Source organism: Ascaphus truei, unplaced genomic scaffold (genome assembly GCF_040206685.1).
Source record: "Ascaphus truei isolate aAscTru1 unplaced genomic scaffold, aAscTru1.hap1 HAP1_SCAFFOLD_1403, whole genome shotgun sequence".
NCBI lineage: Eukaryota > Metazoa > Chordata > Amphibia > Anura > Ascaphidae > Ascaphus > Ascaphus truei.
Genome location: NW_027454284.1, coordinates 30754 through 50972, shown reverse-complemented (window position 1 = coordinate 50972; position 20219 = coordinate 30754). Strand labels below are relative to the sequence as shown.

Below are 20219 nucleotides of genomic sequence, written 5' to 3'. Positions count from 1 at the left end.
GAGTGTAGCAAATTGGAGTTGGGGGAATCTCACCTCTGCCATGCATGGTCACAATCTGGGCACAGGACCCAAATAGTGGGCAATGTGGCACTTCTTACAGTAGAGAATAAGTAACTTTATTCTTTACTTGTGTATTAAGGACCTTATTTGCATTAAATTCAGTCCACACGGGACCAAGACTTTCTGGCTTACTGAACAAAGTGGAATTGTTTCGTAGAGGGTGGAGAATTGTATTTTATCTGAAATTACCCCCTCTGCACAAAATACAAACAATTATACCCATACAAGTACCTTGTGGAAGTTGTTGCCCTCTATCTTCCTGTGGTCTCTCCCTGTTTCTCACCGTGCCTCCTCCCATTTCCTTGCACCTCTGCGTCTCCGCATATATCCCTATACTCAGAGCCGGCTCCGGTCAGTGACATGGGATGCCCAAATATGAGCATACCCATATATGGGCATCCATGCCACTGACCGGAGCCCGCTCTGTTGCGGATATGGAGAGAGACTGGGAGATTTACATCCCCTTATAATTCATATGGTGCATAGTACCGGCACGTATTGTTTTACCGGTACTGTGTACCTTCCTACTTTCACACTGGTACAGTATATGCTGCAGTGGGACTGAGAGGGATATATTGGTAACACATAGTCATTGTTGGGGGAATTCAATCCATTTTGAAAATAGTAATGAAATGTTTTTTACTTTTCTTTTTTTTCAGTAATGAAGAATGAAACATTTCTGTTAAAATTGAATTGGAGGTGAACTGGATTCATCATCAACTCTGCACCAGTGTGAATTGATGTTCTTTAATGTTCTGATAAGGTACATGCAACATCTCTTCCTCAACCCCTGCACCACTCTCTGCCTCTTGCCTCTCTCTCTCCACCTCCCTGCTAAGCGTATTAACCCATCTAATGTAATCCACATTCCATGTCTCACTTTACTCTTCACTTCTCACGTGCCCTCTGGAATGACTGCTCTCTGACTAACAAGGTCTATTTGTACATGACCTCTTCTGCTCTCATCATCCACCACCTCTCATTCCCCTCACCCCTGTCCTACTCGATACCTCAGCTTAATTGAACTCTCTCCTCTGACATCTACCCTTATCTCTAACCTCTCCTCACTTTCTGCTTAAACTAACTATCTTGTTAACTTTTACAATGCTATCATCTCCTCCTCCTCCCTCCTCCTCCTCCCTCCTCCATCATATATATGCCCCTTCTAGGCTCTGACACACTCATCCCTCTAAGGCCATGATTATCATGGGCACATGCTTGGTCATCCACAGTGTGTGCGAGCGATGCAGAGCCGCCTCGGACCTCAGTGCAGGGATTGCTGCATACCCCCAGCATCTGTCACCCACAAACAATACACACACTAATACTCCCCACAATACACACTATAATACCTCCTCAATACTAATCTCCCCAATAATATTATAGCTCCAAACACAATATACACAACACCCTTACACAAGATACACAATCTAGTACTCTCCTCTGCACCTCTACACACAATATAATACTCCCACACACACAATATACACACTACCCTCCTACCCCCATAAAATACAACCAATAATACACACACACTTTGTGGATGTTGGGACCAGCTCCCGGCATGCACCAGTGAAAGAGAGAGGCCCGCAGAAGCTCGGAAGAACTCCCTCCATCCGTGCCTTCCTCCGTTTCACATCTTCTCCCTGTCTCTCTCCCTCCCTTTCCTTGCATCTCCCTGCGTCTTTACGTATACCCAGTCAGTGACGGCTCTGGTCACGTGATGCCTTAATATGGGCTTATCCATATATGTTCATCCACGTCACTAATGTGATGCCCGCACTGTTGCGGAGCTGGTACTTACGACGGGCACTTATTGTTTTATCAGTACTGCGTACCTGACTCTACCGGCCTACTTTCAACACTAGTACAATATGTGCTTCACTACGAGTGAGTGGGGAATATTGGCATCACACAGTCACTGTTGAATATGCCATTCAATCCATTTTGAAAATAGTAATGCAATGTGGTTTTGTTTTGTTTGCTTTTTGCAGTAATGAAGAATGGAAAAGTTATATTAAAATTAAATTGGAGGGGGACTAGATTCAGCATTTCATCATGAACTCTGCACTTGTGAGAATTTAACTTCTTGAATACCCTGACAGGTACACGCAACATTAAGACTATAATCTGCTGTGCAAGCTTTCGTGCTATACCTCCCCCTCAGGTTTTGATTTATACATTTGCTCCCTCAATTCATGTCCTCTAATATTTGAAAGCTCTCTCCTAGCATTTTCTCTTTACCACAGAACGTCATCCCAATGTAACCTCTCTCTTGTTCTTTCTGCTTGCTGTTTCCTCACTCCTCTGTTAAACTTTTCTAATTTCTCTAACTTCCACACTCCTGCTTTTATCCACATGTTCTCCTCTTTCCTTCCCCTACCTTTGCATGTGTCTACACACTGCACCATTTGTACAGACCTCTATTGCAGCTATTTCTGCACTGCTCAATGAAAAGCACTCTTTAATATCCTATTCTCTGTGCCCCCTCTCTCTGCGCCCCCTCTTTTGGCGCCTCCTCTCTGCGCCCCCTCTCTCTGCGCCTATCTGTCTCATTCTCTCTACGTCCCTCTCTCTCTACATAGAGCTATCTCTGTCTCTCTCTACACCTATCTCTGTGTCTCCTTCTATGTTTGCTGATGTGTGGGATATCTCTTATAATCTTGAACCTGCTCATATACACATCGGGCCTCCCTGCCTCTGCCTCCCTGCTAAGAGTGTTAACCTATCTAATGTAATCCACATTCCTTTCCTTACTTTTCTCTTCCCTTCTCCTATGCCATCTGGAATGTCCGTTCTCTGACTAACAAGGCTCTAGTTGTACATGACCTCTTCTGCTCTCATCATTCACAATCAGTCATTCCCCTCACCCCATCTTACCTGTCCCACTGATTTTCCTCTGCTTAATTAAACTCTCCTCTGACATCTACTCTAACCTCTCTGCTCTCTCTCTCTTTCCGCTTAAACTAACAATCTTATTAACTCTTACAATGCTATCCTCCTATCTATATGCCCCCTCTAGGCTCTGACACACTTGTCCCTCTAGCCCACACCCTTGGCTAAATTCCCAAACATATTCATCACACTTCCACTCGCTGTTCTTAATGCCTATGAAGGAAATCACACAATTGATATTTGATTTTTCTACAGTAAAAATGTCTCCAGTCCTGTATAAAGCTGCTCTCTGGGGCCAAACCACACTACTTTTTTTTCCACATTCATCAACACACAAATTTAATTTACGCTGTCTTTTTTTCCCTGTATTTGACTCCCTCCACTAACCTTCTCCTCACACTTGCCATCCTTCCTTCACTTCTCCTCAAGCATTTGACTACTTCAGAGTCAAGGTGGATGCCACCCACAAGGAGATTCCTTCTGTCCCTTCCCCCTTCTCTCCTTCTACCTAATTCTGCTTCTGCATTTGACTCCTTTTCTTCTCTTACAGAGCTGGAAGCTAATCATCTTCTCTTCTCCCTCTACCACATGCCCTCTAGATCATATCCCCTCACACCTTACTGCATCTCTTAGTCCCCACTCTCACCCACATCTTCAATTCCTCCCTATTCTCTGGCTCTTTACCCTCTTACTTTAAGCCTGTAGTGGTCACCCTTTTCTCAGAAACAACCTACACCCTATGTGCCTTACTAACTACCGCCCTGTATCCCTCCTGCTGTTTGTCTCCTAATTGCTAGAATGTCAACATTCTTAAATCACATTCCCTCCTGGATCCTTTACAACCTGCCTTTCGTACAGCTCGTTCTACAGACTGTGCTTAAAGCAAATTCCCAAGGTCACTTTTCCCTACTAATCCTACTTGATCTATCTGCTGCGTTTGATGCTCTCAATCACTCTCCTCCTTCATATTCTAAACTCTCTCTTGGTATCCGTAACACAGTTCTATCCTGGTTTTCATCATAACTTTCCTGTCGCACATTCTCCATCTCTGTTGCTAACATGTCTTCGTCTTCTATTGATCTGTCTGTGGGTATACATCAGGGCTCTGTTCTGAGATCTCTCTTTCTCTCTACATACTATCATTTGGTGACCTCATCAACTCTTTGTGACAATCCTATAAATAACAAATACAAATATCAGGTCATGGGAATAAGTGATTTGGACATAAAAGTAACATTTCGGAAGTGTGGACAACTAATACATCTTGTAGATTGCCTTTACAGTGTGATGTCATTGATTCAGTAGATTGTGTGCAGACCAGGACTGCAGTACAGTGTCACTCACATGGATGACTTGCGTGGTAGAAGCTCAAGAACAAGGATGTCAAACTCCAGTCCTCGAGGGCAGCAAACAGGCCAGGTTTTCAGGATATCCCTACTGAAAACCTGGCCTGTTTGGGACCCTCGAGGACTGGAGTTTGACATGCATGCTCTAGAAGGAGCACAGCTGTGGGTGGGAGGTGGATTTGCTTTGCATCAAATGGTTTGGAGCAAGGTTTATTGTATGTATTATCATAATAACAATGCAATGCTTAACTTTTATTTCAGGAGGGATGACTGCAGAACAGAAGTGAATATTGAAGCCATGTGTTCCTTTTCTTGCAAAAGAGAAAATTTGAAGGACAGTTGAAGAGAAGGAAAATTACTACACAGAGACAGATAAGCAATGTGTATATTTCTCATTTACCATTTAGTATTTGTCGTTTTATTGACTCCACACAATCCGGCTGCTACGGGTTTCACATTGAATATTTTCATCTCTACTCTACCCCTTCCTGTGATCTGAACCATGCAAGTTTTCGTTGATTCAATACATCATGAGTAGAGTGTGGCTACAGTATGAAGTAAAGACCCAAGGATCACATCTACTACCATTCATAACAAGAACATGTGCAGTAGCGCACAGCTGCAGTTCTATGTGATTGTTATGAAAGGTTGAGGTGGTTCAATTCTATGAATCTGGAGTGGGATGGATCCTGTTTGCATCATATGGTTTCATCTAGGCCAGTAGATTATATAACTCTCAGTACAGGTTACACATGGCATCAGTATTAGTATTTAAAGAGGAGGAAAGCTTCAATGCGGAGAACAAAGCCAAGTAATGTTGAAGTTACTCCTTTTACCATTTACTTGGTCAGTCTGTACTGTCTACTCCCCACACAGCTGCTAAGGATCTTCCATTTTAAATACTTTCACCTCCTATTCTGCACTGCTTTGCTGCCCATTATTCAGAGATGCCTTCCAGTCATGTTTACCACTCTGAATCTCTCTGCAGTCATTGGTTCAGCACATCATGGGTAGAGCATGGCTACAGATACAGCAAGCTATTATTATTTTACCGTCTGATCATCCATAATATTGCATTAAAACATAGAATATCACTTAATTTCCAAAAGATTCAGTGATGCTGATAATGCAGAATCTCACAACATTTCCCATCATAATGCCATAATGCACCAGTGGGAGAAATAATCCTTGCTATATCTGTACATTGTGTGACGTATTACCTCCATGACCATTGAGAGCAAGTACATCTTCTGTATAGAGCGGCTGTGTTATGATGCAGTTATTGATCATCATTGACATAATCACAAGAATCTTATGCAAAGGGAAATTGTCCGCAGCGAAGTGAGATTTCAGCCCCCAAACGTCTGTAATATTAATGCAATGTCTTACTTTTGTTGCAGTGAACACTGAAGAGACGGATCTACTACAACACTGTACAGGATGAGCATACGCTACAAGCAGCAAAATGATCTTGCAGTTGACAGTATGTTGTTCTGGTAATGTGCACAATTATTATTTATGGGCTACACACCACAGTGCTGGACATATTCTGTTAACTTCAACTCTACTCCTAACATGGAGATGTCTTCCTGGTGTTACTGATTCAGTACATCATATGCACAGTGTGGTTATGATATGATGGATTGATTTAATGAACCCACCAACCAATGATGACATCTGCATCATCTTCTGTAAAGTGCAGCTACAGCATGATATTATCAGCATTTGGTGCGGTATAATCAGAGGTATCTATGTGCTTTTGTGCCTGTTTTAAGTCCTCCAGCTTAACGCCCCTACACCTCCCACTACACAGGCATACTTACTTATGCATACACTGACATCTGGCATACCTACACACACCCCAGGGCCACTTCCTTCCCCTGATGTCAGGGAGAGGATGGGCATGCAGAGTGCAGTAAGTCTCCACGTTACTCTGGCCAACAGTCTTGGCCTACCTCCAGCATCTGTCACCCACAACATCTGTTCCCTCCTTGTAAAGTGCTGAACTATCTCACCTGGGTCAGTGCTATAGCTGATCACAGTGCCCGATCAGGATGTCACTGTGACAGGCAGCAGTGCAGATTGACCGGTCAATCAATGCAGTGCCGCAACATATGCACTAAATGAGATTTCCGTGCCCCCAGTCAGGTTACTCCCTGGGCAGTGACCCTGCTCACACCCTCCCCTAGTTCCACCTCTGATCACAATTATCTCTCTTGGAGAGTGTAGCAAATTGGAGTTGGGGGAATCTCACCTCTGCCATGCATGGTCACAATCTGGGCACAGGACCCAAATAGTGGGCAATGTGGCACTTCTTACAGTAGAGAATAAGTAACTTTATTCTTTACTTGTGTATTAAGGACCTTATTTGCATTAAATTCAGTCCACATGGGACCAAGACTTTCTGGCTTACTGAACAAAGTGGAATTGTTTCGTAGAGGGTGGAGAATTGTATTTTATCTGAAATTACCCCCTCTGCACAAAATACAAACAATTATACCCATACAAGTACCTTGTGGAAGTTGTTGCCCTCTATCTTCCTGTGGTCTCTCCCTGTTTCTCACCGTGCCTCCTCCCATTTCCTTGCACCTCTGCGTCTCCGCATATATCCCTATACTCAGAGCCGGCTCCGGTCAGTGACATGGGATGCCCAAATATGAGCATATCCATATATGGGCATCCATGCCACTGACCGGAGCCCACTCTGTTGCGGATATGGAGAGAGACTGGGAGATTTACATCCCCTTATAATTCATATGGTGCATAGTACCGGCACGTATTGTTTTACCGGTACTGTGTACCTTCTTACTTTCACACTGGTACAGTATGTGCTGCAGTGGGACTGAGAGGGATATATTGGTAACACATAGTCATTGGTGGGGGAATTCAATCCATTTTGAAAATAGTAATGCATTGTTTTTTACTTTTTTTTTTGCAGTAATGAAGAATGAAAAAGTTCTGTTAAAATTGAATTGGACGTGAACTGGATTCAGCATTTCATCATCAACTCTGCACCAGTGTGAATTGACGTTCTTTAATGTTCTGACAAGGTACATGCAACATCTCTTCCTCTACCCCTACACCACCCTCTGCCTCTTGCCTCTCTCTCCACCTCCCTGCTAAGCGTATTAACCCATCTAATGTAATCCACATTCCTTGTCTCACTTTACTCTTCCCTTCTCACGTGCCCTCTGGAATGTCTGCTCTACGACTAACATGGTCTATTTGTACATGACCTCTTCTGCTCTCATCATCCACCACTTCTCATTCCCCTCACCCCTGTCCTACTCGATACCTCAGCTTAATTGAACTCTCTCCTCTGACATCTACCCTTATCTCTAACCTCTCCTCACTTTCTGCTTAAACTAACTATCTTGTTAACTCTTACAATGCTATCATCTCCTCCTCCCTCCTCCTCCATCATCTATATGCCCCTTCTAGGCTCTGACACACTCATCCCTCTAAGGCCGTGATTATCATGGGCACACGCTTGGTCGTCCACAGTGCGTGCGAGTGATGCAGGGCCTCCCCGTCGCCTCGGACCTCAGTGCAGGGATTGCTGGAGCGACAGGCATGCGCTAACTTTGCCTTCTGTTGCGTGCTTACTATAGACGCAGCCTAACCCATGCATTGGTTAAATTCACAAGCACGCTCTCATCACACTTCATCACATCACACTGCTGCTCTTAACACCTATGGAGGAAATCTCACAGTCTGATTTTCTACACTAAACCTTTGTCCTGTTCTGTAAAACTCTGCTCCTTTTTTTAAGGTCAAACACTACTTTTTCCTCACTCATCAACACTCCAATTTAATTCACACTGTCTTCTATGTATTTGAGTCCCACCACTGACTTTCTCCTCCCACTTAACATCCATCCTTTATTTCTCCTCAAGCCTTTGCTCACTTGAGGCAAGGTGGATGCCATCCACAAGTAGATTCGTTCTCTCCCTTCCCCCTCTCTCTTTTTCTATCTAGATCTCATTGCACTCTTGACTCCTTTTCTCCTGTCACAAAGCTGGAACCTGATCTTCTCTTTTCCCTCTACCACATGCCCTCTCAATCCTATATTCTCACTCTCACTCTCACCCACATCTTCAATTCCTCCATATCCTTTGGCTCTTTCAACTCTTCCTTTTAAGCATGCAGTGGTCACCCCTATTCTCAAAAATAACCTTGACCTTGTGTGAATTTCTAACTATCGCCCTGTATCCGTCCTACCATTTGCCTCCTAATTGCTAGAACGTCTTGTGATCTCCCGTTTGATCAACATTCTTAAATCACATGCTCCTCTGGGCCCTTCACAATCTGCCTTTCCCAATGTAACCAATTATGTACATAAAGAAAATTCCCAAGGTCCATTTTACTTACTAATCCTGCTTGATCTCTCTTCTGCTTTTGATACTGTCAATCACTCTTCTCATTCATATTCTAAACTCTTTCTTCGTATCCGCAGCAAACTTATATCCTGGTTTTCATCATACTTCTCCATCACACATTCTCCATCTCTGTTGCTAACGTGTCTTTGTCTCCTGTTGTTTTGTCTGTTGGTATACCTCAGGACTCTGTTCTGGGACCTCTCTCACTACATACTATCACTAGTTGACCTTATCAACTATTTTGGCCCTTGATATCATCTCTATGCAGATGATACACACACCTATCCACCCTACCGTCACTCCTGCAATTTAGTTCCTAGTTTCGGGTGGCCTCCTGGCTATATCCTCCATGGATGACACTCTTCTGCCTTAAACCTAATGTCTAAAACTGAGCTCCTCATATTTCCCCCTAAATCTGGCCTAATATCACCTTTCTCCATCGCAGTAAACAGTACTACCATCATCCTGTCATGAAAGCACATTGCCTAGGAGTAACATTTGACTCTTCCCTTTCCATCTTCATTCACGACACTGGCTAAAGTTTGTTGATTCTTTCTCTGTAATATTTCCAAGATTTGCCCTTTTCTCTGTCAATCTACTGCTAAAACGCCAATGCATGCCCTTATCGTATGGGTTAACATACTGCTAACAGGGCTCCCTGCTTCACAACTTTCTCATTTGCAATCTATCCAAAACTCTGCTGCTTGAATAATTTCCCTTTCTCCCACAACAGTATCTGCTCATCTCCTCCTCCTTAAATCCCTCTCCTTGCTTCCCATCAAGTTTCAGATCACCTACAAAGTTCTCCTCCTTACCTTTTTGTTAAGGTTCTCTATTAGTGGTGTACCGAGTACCCGGCGTTACCCGACACATTTCCAGCTACCCGGACATTACTCGAAACCGGCCACTGAGAAGTGGACTTGGCCGGGTAATACCCGGCGTCGGGTAATGTCAGGGCAGCTGGAAATAATCTTTTATACTTACCTTTCCTAAGACATCTAGGATCAGCAGCAGCAGTCCTCTGATGTTGGCAGCATCAGAGGTGTCTTCACCTGGCGGGGGGAGCTGCAGGAATCACTTCCACAGCACCGAAGCAGGTAAGCTGTGTCTGTGAGCCTGCAGCTCCCCCGCCGGCTGAAGACACCACAGATGCTGCCACCGTCACAGGACTGCTGCTGATCCTAGATGTCACTGCCACCCGGAAGGTAAGTGCCAAACCGTGTACCCGACCGGGTAGAACCTTTCATTTTGGCCGGGTACCCGTTACCCATTTTTTTATAGTTGAGGACCCAGTCCAACACTATTCTCTATTCATCTGCTCCTTCCTACATATCATCTTTGGTCTCGTTATGCCCTTCCTCGTCTCCTAAGCTCTACTAATAACTGTCTCCATTATACTTCTTACACCTCTACTGCGCACTCGCTCTCTTGCCTGAAACCCTTTCCCATCAATTTACCTGTGAAACTCACACACACTCAGTATATGCCAACATACCCTCTTCCACCCACATTTAAGATCAACCTTAAAATTCACAACTTAAATGAAGCATTTCAATAGCTTTTACTCGTTGCTACTGTCACTCATTCAGTCACTAACTATTGTTCCCAAGAAGTGCTTTATACTACAAGTACCCACCATTAAGGACAAGCATTGTCATCTACTGCACTTGTTCCCCCACCTGTTGTCTCTCTGTAAGTCTCCTTACATTTCTCTTAGATTGTAAACTACCCAGGACAGGGATTTACTTTCCTATTGTCTGTTTTTGTTTGTTGAACTTATTGTATAATAATTTCCTGTACTTTTTGGTCTCTCTTGTAAAGCGCTGAGTACACAATGGGTGGTATATAAATAGAGATATATGCAGAGTCTAGAGACAAGGCACACGTGTATAGGTAGCTACAGTTTATCCGGGACCGTATGCATCCTTGAAGTGCCTGTCCCAGTTATTTTCTATTGATTGCAATGTAGGAGTGTCTGTCCTGTCTTATTTTTTTTATTATTATTATTATTATTATTATTATTATTATTATTATTATATATACAAAGATATATACAAAGATTGTTTCCTGTCGTTAGCATGACATTGTGTGACACAGTGTGATGTCATTGATTCAGTAGATTGTGTGCAGACCGGGACTGCAGTACAGTTTCACTGACATGAATAACTTGTGTGGTAGAAGCTCTAGAAGGAGCACAGCTGTGGGAGGGAGGTGGATTTGCTTTGTATCACATGGTTTGGAGCAAGGTTCATTGTATGTATCGTCAATAATAATTATAATAATAATAATGCAATGCTTAACTTTTTTATTTCAAGAGGAAAGACTGCAGAACAGAAGTGAATATTGAAGCCATGTGTTCATTTTCTTGCAAAATAGAAAATTGAAGGACAGTTGAAGAGGAGGAAAATGACTACACAGAGACAGATAAGCAATGTGTATATTTCTCATTTAGTATTTGTCGTTTTATTGACTCCAAAAAATCCGGCTGCTAAGGGTTTCGCATTGGACATATTCACCTCTACTCCACCCCTTCCTGTGATCTGTACCATGCAGATTTTTGTTGATTCAATACATCATGAATAGAGTGTGGCTACAGTATGAAGTACTGACCCAAGGACCACATCTACTACCATTCATAACAAGAACATGTGCAGTAGCGCACTGCTGCAGTTCTATGTTATTGCTATGAAAGGTTGAGGTGGTGCAATCATATGAATCTTGAGTGGGAGGGATCCTGTTTGCATCATTTAATTTGATCTAGGCCAGTAGAGTATATAACTCTCAGTACAGGTTACATATGGCATCAGTATTAGTGATTTAAAGAACATAAAAACAGGAGTGGAGAACAAAACCAAGTAATGTTGAAGTTACTACTTTTTACTATTTACTTGGTCAGTCTGTACTGTCTACTCCCCACACAGCTGCTAAGGGTTTCCATTTGAGATACATTCACCTTCTACTCTGCACTACTGTGCTACCCTCTATTCAGAGATGAGTTCAAGTCATGTTTACCACTCTAAATCGCTCTGCAGTCATTGATTCAGCACATCATGGGTAGAGCATGGCTATAGATACAGCAAGCTTTATTTTACCCTAATATTGCATCAAAAAATAGAATATCACTCAGTTTCCTACAGATTTACTGATGCTGATAATGCAGAATCTCACCCTCCCATCATAATACACCAGAGGAAGAAATAATCCTTGCTATATATGTACATTGTGTGACATATTGCCTCCATGACCATTGATGGCAAATACATATTCTGTATAGAGCAGCTGTGTTATGATGTAGTTGTTATTGATCATCATTGAGATATAATCACAAGAATCTTATGCAAAGGGAAACTGTCATTAGCATAGTGGGATTTCAGCCCCCAAACTTCTGTAATATTAATGCAATGTCTTACTTTTATTGCAGTGAACACCGAAGAGACGGATCTACTACAACAGCAAAATGATCATGCAGTTGACAATATGTTGTTCTGGTAATGTGCACAATTATTATGTATGGGCTCCACACCACAGTGCTGGACATATTTTGTTAACTTCAACACTACCCCTACCATGGAGATGTCTTCCTGTGATTGGTGTTACTGATTCAGTACATCATATGCACAGTGTGGCTATTATATGATGGATTGATTTAATGAACCCACCAAACACTGATGACATCTGTATCATCTTCTGTAAAGTGCATCTACAGCAGGATATTATCAGCATTTGGGGTGATATAATCAGAGGCATCTATGTGCTTTTGTGCTGGGTAAAGTCCTCCAGCTGAACCGCCCCCCGCCCCCCACCCCCCTACACCTCCTGCCACACAGGCAAACTTACTTACACACACAGCACACTTACTTATGCACACTGACACTTGGCATACCTACACACACACACCCCACAGCCACTGGCATGCATGCAGAGTCCTGGGCATGCAGGATGGGCATGCAGAGTACAGAATATCTCCACCTTGCTCTGGCCCGTACTCTTGGCCTACCCCCAGCATCTGTCACCCACAACCTCTGTTCCCTCCCTGTAAATTGCTGCACTAACACACCTTGGTCAGCGCTGCAACCGATCACAGCACCGGATCATGTCACTGTGATAGGAAGCAGTGCTAATTGACCGGTCAATCAATGCCACGTGGCAACATACGCACCAAAAGAGATTTCCATGCCCCCTGACAGGCTACTCCCTGGGCAGTGACCCTGCTCATCTTCCACCTCTGATCACAATATTCTCTCTTGGAGAGTGTAGCAAATTGGAGTTGGGGGAATTTCACCTCTGCAGTGCATGTAGAGTCCTGTATGCAGAGTACAGAAAGTCTCCACCTTAGTCTGGCCCGTACTCTTGGCCTACCCACAGCATCTGTCACCCACAAATAATACATACACTAATACTCCCCACAATACACACTTTAATACCTCCTCAATAATAATCTCCCCAATAATATTATAGTCTTAAACACAATATACACAATACCCCCTAACACAAGATACCCAATCTAACACTCTCCTCTGCACCTCAACATAATATACACACTATAATACCCTACACACAATATAATACTCCCACACACACACAATATACACACTATCCTCCTACCGCCATAAAACACAACCAATAATACACACACACTTTGTGGATGTTGGGACCAGCTCCTTGCATGCACCAGTGAAAGAGAGAGGCCTGCCATCCGTGCCTCCCTCCGTTTCCCATCTTCTCCCTGTCTCTCTCCCTCCCTTTCTTTGCATCTCCCTGCATCTTTGCGTATACCCAGTCAGTGACGGCTCCGGTCACGTGATGCCTTAATATGGGCTTATCCATATATCTGTTGCAGAGATGGAGAGAGACCTGGAGATTTTACATTTCCTTATAATTCATATTGGTACTTAGTACGGGCACTTATTGTTTTATCAGTACTGGGTACCTGACCGTACTGGCCTACGAGTGAGAAGGCAATATTGGCATCACACAGTTACTGTTGAATATGTCATTCAATCCATTTTGAAAATAGTAATGCAATGTGGTTTTGTTTTGTTTGCTTTTTGCAGTAATGAAGAATGAAAAAGTTATATTAAAATTAAATTGGAGGGGAACTGGATTCAGCATTTCTTCATGAACTCTGCACTTGTGAGCATTGACCTTCTTGAGTGCCCTGACAGGTACACGCAACTTTAAGACTATAATCTTCATCAACTGCTGTGCAAGCTTTCGTGCTATACCTCCCCCTCCGGTTTTGATTTATACATTTGCTCTCTCAATTCATGTCCTCTAATATCTGGAGGCTCTCTCCTAGCATTTCTCTCTACCACAGCACGTCATCCCAATGTAACCTCTCTCTTGTTCTTTCTGTTTACTGTTTCCTCACTGCTCTGTAAAACTTTTCTAATTTCTCTAACTTCCACACTCCTGCTTTTATCCACATGTTCTATACACTTTCCTTCCCCTACCTTTGCATGTGTCTACACAAAGCACCATTTGTACAGACCTCTATTGCAGCTATTTCTGCACTGCTCAATGAAATGCTCTCCTGCACATCCTATTCTCTTCCACCTTCCCTCATTCTCTACGCCCCCTCTCAAAGCCCCCTCTCTCTATGTCTCCTCTCTCTACGCCTATCTGTCTCATTCTCTTGACGCCCTTCTCTCTCTACATATCCCTATCTCTGTCTCTCTCTACACCTATCTCTGTGTCTCCTTCTATGCTCGCTGATGTTGGGGGATATCTCTTATAATCTTGGACCGGCTCATATACACATCAGGCCTCCCTACTAAGAGTGTTAACCTATCTAATGTAATCCACATTCCTTTCCTTACTTTTCTCTTCCCTTCTCCTGTGCCCTCTGGAATGTCCACTCTTACTAACAAGGCTCTAGTTGTACATAACCTCTTCTGCTCTCATCAGTCACAATCAGTCATTCCCCTCACCGCATCTTACCTGTCCCACTGATTTGCCTCTGCTTAATTAAACTCTCCTCTGACATCTACTCTAACCTCTCTTCTCTCTTCTCTCTCTTTCTTTCTGCTTAAACTAACAATCTTATTAACTCTTACAATGCTATCCTCCTATCTATATGCCCCCTATAGGCTCTGACACACTCATCCCTCTAACCCACACCTTTGGCTAAATTCCCAAACACACTCATCACACTTCCACTCGCTGTTCTTAATACCTACGGAGGAAATCTCACACTTTGTTTGATTTTTCTACAGTAAAAATGTCTCCTGTCCTGTATAAAGCTGCTCTCTAGGGCTAAATACACTACTTTTTTCCACACTCATCAACACTCAAATTTAATTTACGCTGTTTTTTTTCTCTGTATTTGACTCCCTCCACTGACCTTCTCCTCCCACTTGCCATCCTTCCTTCACTTCTCCTCAAGCATTTGACTACTTCAGAGGCAAGGTGGATGCCACCCAAAAGGAGATTCCTTCTGTCCCTTCCCCCTTCTCTCCTTCTACCCAAATCTCCTTCTGCACTTGACTCCTTTTCTTCTCTTACAGAGCTGGAAGCTAATCATCTTCTATTCTCCCTCTACCACATGCCCTCTAGATCGTATCCCCTCACACCTTACTGCATCTCTTAGTCCCCACTCTCACCCACATCTTCAATTTCTCCCTATTCTCTGGATTTTTGCCCTCTTACTTTAAGCCTGTAGCGGTCACCCTTTTGTCAGAAACAAACTACACCCTATGTGCCTTACTAACTACCGCTCTGTATCCCTCATGCTGTTTGCCTTCTAATTGCTAGTGTCAACATTCTTAAATCACATGCCCTCCTGGATCCTTTACAACCTGCCTTTCGTACAGCACGTTCTACAGACTGTGCTTAAAGCTAATTCCCAAGGTTTTTCCCTACTAATCCTACTTGATCTATCGGCTGCGTTTGATGCTCTCAATCACTCTCCTCCTTCATATTCTAAACTCTCTCTTGGTATCAGTAACAAAGTTCTATCCTGGTTTTCATCATAACTTTCCTGTCACACATTCTCCATCTCTGTTGCTAACATGTCTTCGTCTTCTATTGATCTGTCTGTGGGTATACATCAGGTCTCTGTTCTGAGATCTCTCTTTCTCTCTACATACTATCATTTGGTGACTTCATCAATGCTTTTGGCCTTAGATATAATCTCTATGCGGATGATACACACACAAATCTATCCACCCCTGTTCTCACTCCTGCAATCCAGTCCCTACTCTTGGGTTGTCTCCTGGCTATATGCTCATGGATGGCACTCCACTGCCTTAAACTTAATGTCTAAAACTGGGCTCATATTATCCCCTTTCTCCATCACAGTAAACAGTACTACCATCTATCTTGTCATCAAACATGTTGCATAGGAGTAACATTTGGCTCTTCAATTCCATCTCCATTCACATGCACGGCTATGGGTAAAATGTGTTGCCTCTTTCTCTGTAATATTGCCAAGATCTTCCCTTTCCCCTCTCAACTTACTGCTAAAACTCCAATGTATACTGTTATCCTATAGGTTATTTTAACATACTACTAACAGGCCTCCATGCTTCACAACTTTCTCCTATGCAAAACTCTGCTGCTTGAATTATCTCACTTTCTTCCACAACAGTCTCTGCTCATCTCCTTAAATCCCTGTCCTGGCATCCCATCAAGTTTTTGTATCACCTACAAAGTTCTCCTCCTTACCTTTTTGTTAAGGCTCTCCATTAATCTGCTCCTTCTTGCATATCATCTTTGATCTCTCGTTATGCCCTTGCTTGTCTCTTGCACTATAACCATAACTGTCTCCTGTAAACTTCTTTCACCTCTACTGTTCTCTCACTTGCCTGAAACCATTTTCCATCACTGCACCGTACATGTGAAACTTCCTCACACTCAGTATATGCCAACATAACCTCTTCCACCCACATGTAAGACCAATCTTAAAATTCACGACTTAAATCAAGCATTTAAAAAACTTTGACTCGTGGCTACTGTCCCACACCCACAGTCACTGCTAACAACTATTGTTCCCAAGATGTGCTTTCTACTAATTGTACCCACCATTAAGGACAAGCATTGTCATCTACTGCACTTCTTCCCCCAACTGCTGCCTCTCTTTAAGTCTTCTAACATTTCTATTAGATTGTAAAGTTCCCAGGGCAAGGATTTACTTTCCTATAATCTGTTTTTATTTGTCGCACTTATTTTTTAATTATTTTTCCCCTCTCCCCTAATGATATACATATAGGTTTTCCTGTCATTTGCATGACAGAGTTATTATGGTTAACTATTGCATCATGTAGACTGCCTTTTCAGTGTGATGTAATTGATTCAGTACTTTGTGTGCAGACTGTGACTGCAGTACAGTGTCACGAACATTAATGACTTGTGTGGTAGAAGCTCTAGAAGGAACACAGCTATGGGAGGGAGGTGGATTTACTTTGGATCACATGGTTTGGCGCAAGGTTCATTGTATGTATGATCATAACCATGCAATGCTTAACTTTTATTTCAGGAGGGAAGAACAGTGAATATTGAAGCCATGTGTTTCTTTTCTGTCAGAAGAGAAATTTTGAAAGACAGTTGAAGAGGAGGAAAATGACTACACAGAGACAGATAAGCAATGTGTATATTTCTCATTTAGTATTTGTCGTTTTGTTGACTCCACACAATCCAGCTGCTAAGGGTTTCGCATTGGACATATTCCCCTCTACTCTACCCTTCCTGTGATCTGTACCATGCAGGTTTTTGTTGATTCAATACATCATGAGTAGAGTGTGGCTGCTGTATGAAGTATTGACCCAAGGACCACATCTACTACCATTCATAACAAGAACATGTGCAGTAGCGCACTGCTGTAGTTCTATGTGTTTTATTAAAGGTTGAAGTGGTGCAATCATATGAATCTGGAGTGGGATGAATCCTGTTTGCATCATATGGTTTCATCTAGGCCAGTAGAGTATATCTCTCAGTACAGGTTACACATGGCATCAGTAGTAGTGATTTAAAGAACAGAAAAAACAAGAGAAACTTCAATGTTGATAACAAAGCCAAGTAATGTTGAAGATACTCCTTTAACTATTTATTTGATCAGTCTGTACTGTCTACTCCCCACACAGCTACTAAGTCTTCCATTTGAGATACATTCACCTCCTACTCTGCACTGCTGTTCTGTCCTCTATTCAGAGATGAGTTCCAGTCATGTTTACCACTCTGAATCACTCTGCAGTCATTGATTCAGCACATCATGGGTAGAGCATGGCTACAGATACAGTAAGCTTTATTTTACCGGCTGATCATCCATAATATTGCATTAAAACATAGAATATTACTCAGTTTCCAAAAGATTCAGTGATGCTAATAATGCAGAATCTTACAACACATCCCATCATAATGCACCAGAGGAAGAAATAATCCTTGCTACACTACCGACACGTTTTATTGAAGCACGGCTAGCACCGCAAGCCGGGGGATGCCCCGGCGTGCTAGCCGCACTCCCTCAGCGTGCCGCGCATCACCGATGCACGGTCACGCGTCATCGGGTGCCTGCGCCCCCTGCACGCGCGTCCAGGGCTCCCCGAGGGAGCACTGGTGTCCCGCGATGTGGGGGACAGCGGCAGGGGGTTCCGGGGGACCCGACGGACCCGGCAGCGGAAGGGAGAAAGCCCCGATCGGAGGGCGCTCCGCTGCTTCGGCGTGCGCCCGGCACCCTCCGGCGCGTGCCAGGTTACTGCTGCGGCCAAGAACGGGCAAATGCTCGAATAAACTCGGCCGCAGCAGTATATCTGTACATTGTGTGACGTTTGGCCTCCATGACCATTGATAGCAAATACATATTTTGTATTGAGCGGCTGTGTTATGATGTAGTTGTTATTGATCATCATTGAGATATAATCACAAGAATCTTATGCAAAGGGAAAATGTCTGCAGCATAGTGGGATTTCAGCTCCCAAACTTCTGTAATATTAATGCAATGTCTTACTTTTATTGCAGTGAACACTGAAGAGACGGATCTACGACAACACTGCACAGGACAAGAGCAAACACTACAAGCAGCAAAATGATCTTGCAGTTGCAAGTATGTTCTGTAATGTGCACAATTATTATTTATGGGCTACACACCACAGTGCTGGACATATTCTGTTAACTTCTACCCCTACCATGGAGATGTCTTCCTGTGATTGATTCAGTACATCATATGCACAGTGTGGCTATGATATGATGGATGGATTTAATGAACCCACCACCCACTGACATCTGCATCATCTTCTGTAAAGTGCAGCAGGATATTATCAGCATTTGGGGTGGTATAATCTGGGGCATCTATGTGCTTTTGTGCCTGGATAAGTTCCTCCAGCTGAACCACCCCCCTATACCTGCCACACAGGCATACTTACAGAGCACACTTACTTATGCACACTGACACTTGGAATACCCACACACACACACACACACACACACAGACACTGTCATGCATGCAGTGTCCTGTATGCAGAGTACAGAAAGTCTCCACCTTACTCTGGCCCGTACTCATGGCCTATCCCCAGCATCTGTCATCCACAACCTCTGTTCCCTCCCTGTAAAGTGCTGCACTAACACACCTGGGTCAGCGCTGCAGCTGATCACAGTGCCGGATCATGATGTCAATGGGATAGGCAGCAGAGCTGATTGACAAGTCAATCAATGCAGCTCCGCAATATATGCACCAAAAGAGATTTCTGTACCCCCTGTCAGGCTACTCCCTGGGCAGCGACCCTTCTCACCCCTCTCATTCCACCTCTGATCACAATAATCTCTCTTGGAGTGTGTAGCAAATTGGAGTTGGGGGAATCTCACCTCTGTAGTGCATGGTCACAATCTGGGCACTGTACCCAAATATTGGGCAATGTGGCACGTCTTACAGTAGAGAATAGAATAAGTAACTATATTCTTTACTTGTGTATTAAGGAACTTATTTGCAATAAAAATTCAATCCACCTGGGACCAAGACTTTCTGGTTTTCTGAACAAAGTGGAATTGTTTTCCTATAATTTTATATTCTCTGAAATGTAACATCACAATAAAGTACTCCTATTTTTTTCCTTTGTGCTTTTTTATGGACTATTCCTTTATGTATTTCACTTAATGGGACTAATTACCTTACGATTAGATTTCACTTGTATTTTCTTGGGTTACTCTTTGGAATTTCTCTCTGTGTTCATTTATACTATCTTATTTAGAGCAGTCTTTGCCATTGGACCCCATTTCTTGCCAGAGAGATCTGTAACACAGAGTATTGAAGAGAGTACAGAACAGCGGTGAAGTAGATTTTTATGCTTCTAGGCAGCCTCCCTTCTCACCATGTATTCTGCCCCCGACGGTCTCTTGCACTGCTCCCTCCTACACCCACTCTCCTCACTCTTCCCTCCCCTCCCCGCTATCACTCAATGACCCCCTCTCATTCAATCCTGCTCCCTTACTCCCCCCTCACTCATTCTTCCTTCTGCACACACAATCCTCCCGAATATCACTCCCAAACAACACACACACTAATTCTCCCCACAATACACACTATAATACCTCCTTGTGACGATAGCTT

The 20219-nt window shown here is 43.2% G+C and overlaps 1 long non-coding RNA gene across 2 annotated transcripts; it reads left to right on the top strand.

Moving 5' to 3' along the window:
- Positions 1-735: 735 nt before the first annotated feature.
- On the top strand, positions 736-19722 carry LOC142475824 (uncharacterized). 2 transcript variants are annotated; one of them, XR_012791161.1, is made up of 10 exons: positions 754-823; positions 2055-2165; positions 4563-4682; positions 5702-5797; positions 7240-7351; positions 10996-11113; positions 12102-12168; positions 13735-13845; positions 17157-17266; positions 18635-19722. It is a non-coding gene; the product is annotated as an uncharacterized LOC142475824 (long non-coding RNA). The 2 variants fall into 2 exon arrangements; XR_012791162.1 differs by lacking the exon at positions 2055-2165 and having other exon boundaries at positions 736-823.
- The last annotated feature ends 497 nt before the right edge of the window (positions 19723-20219 follow it).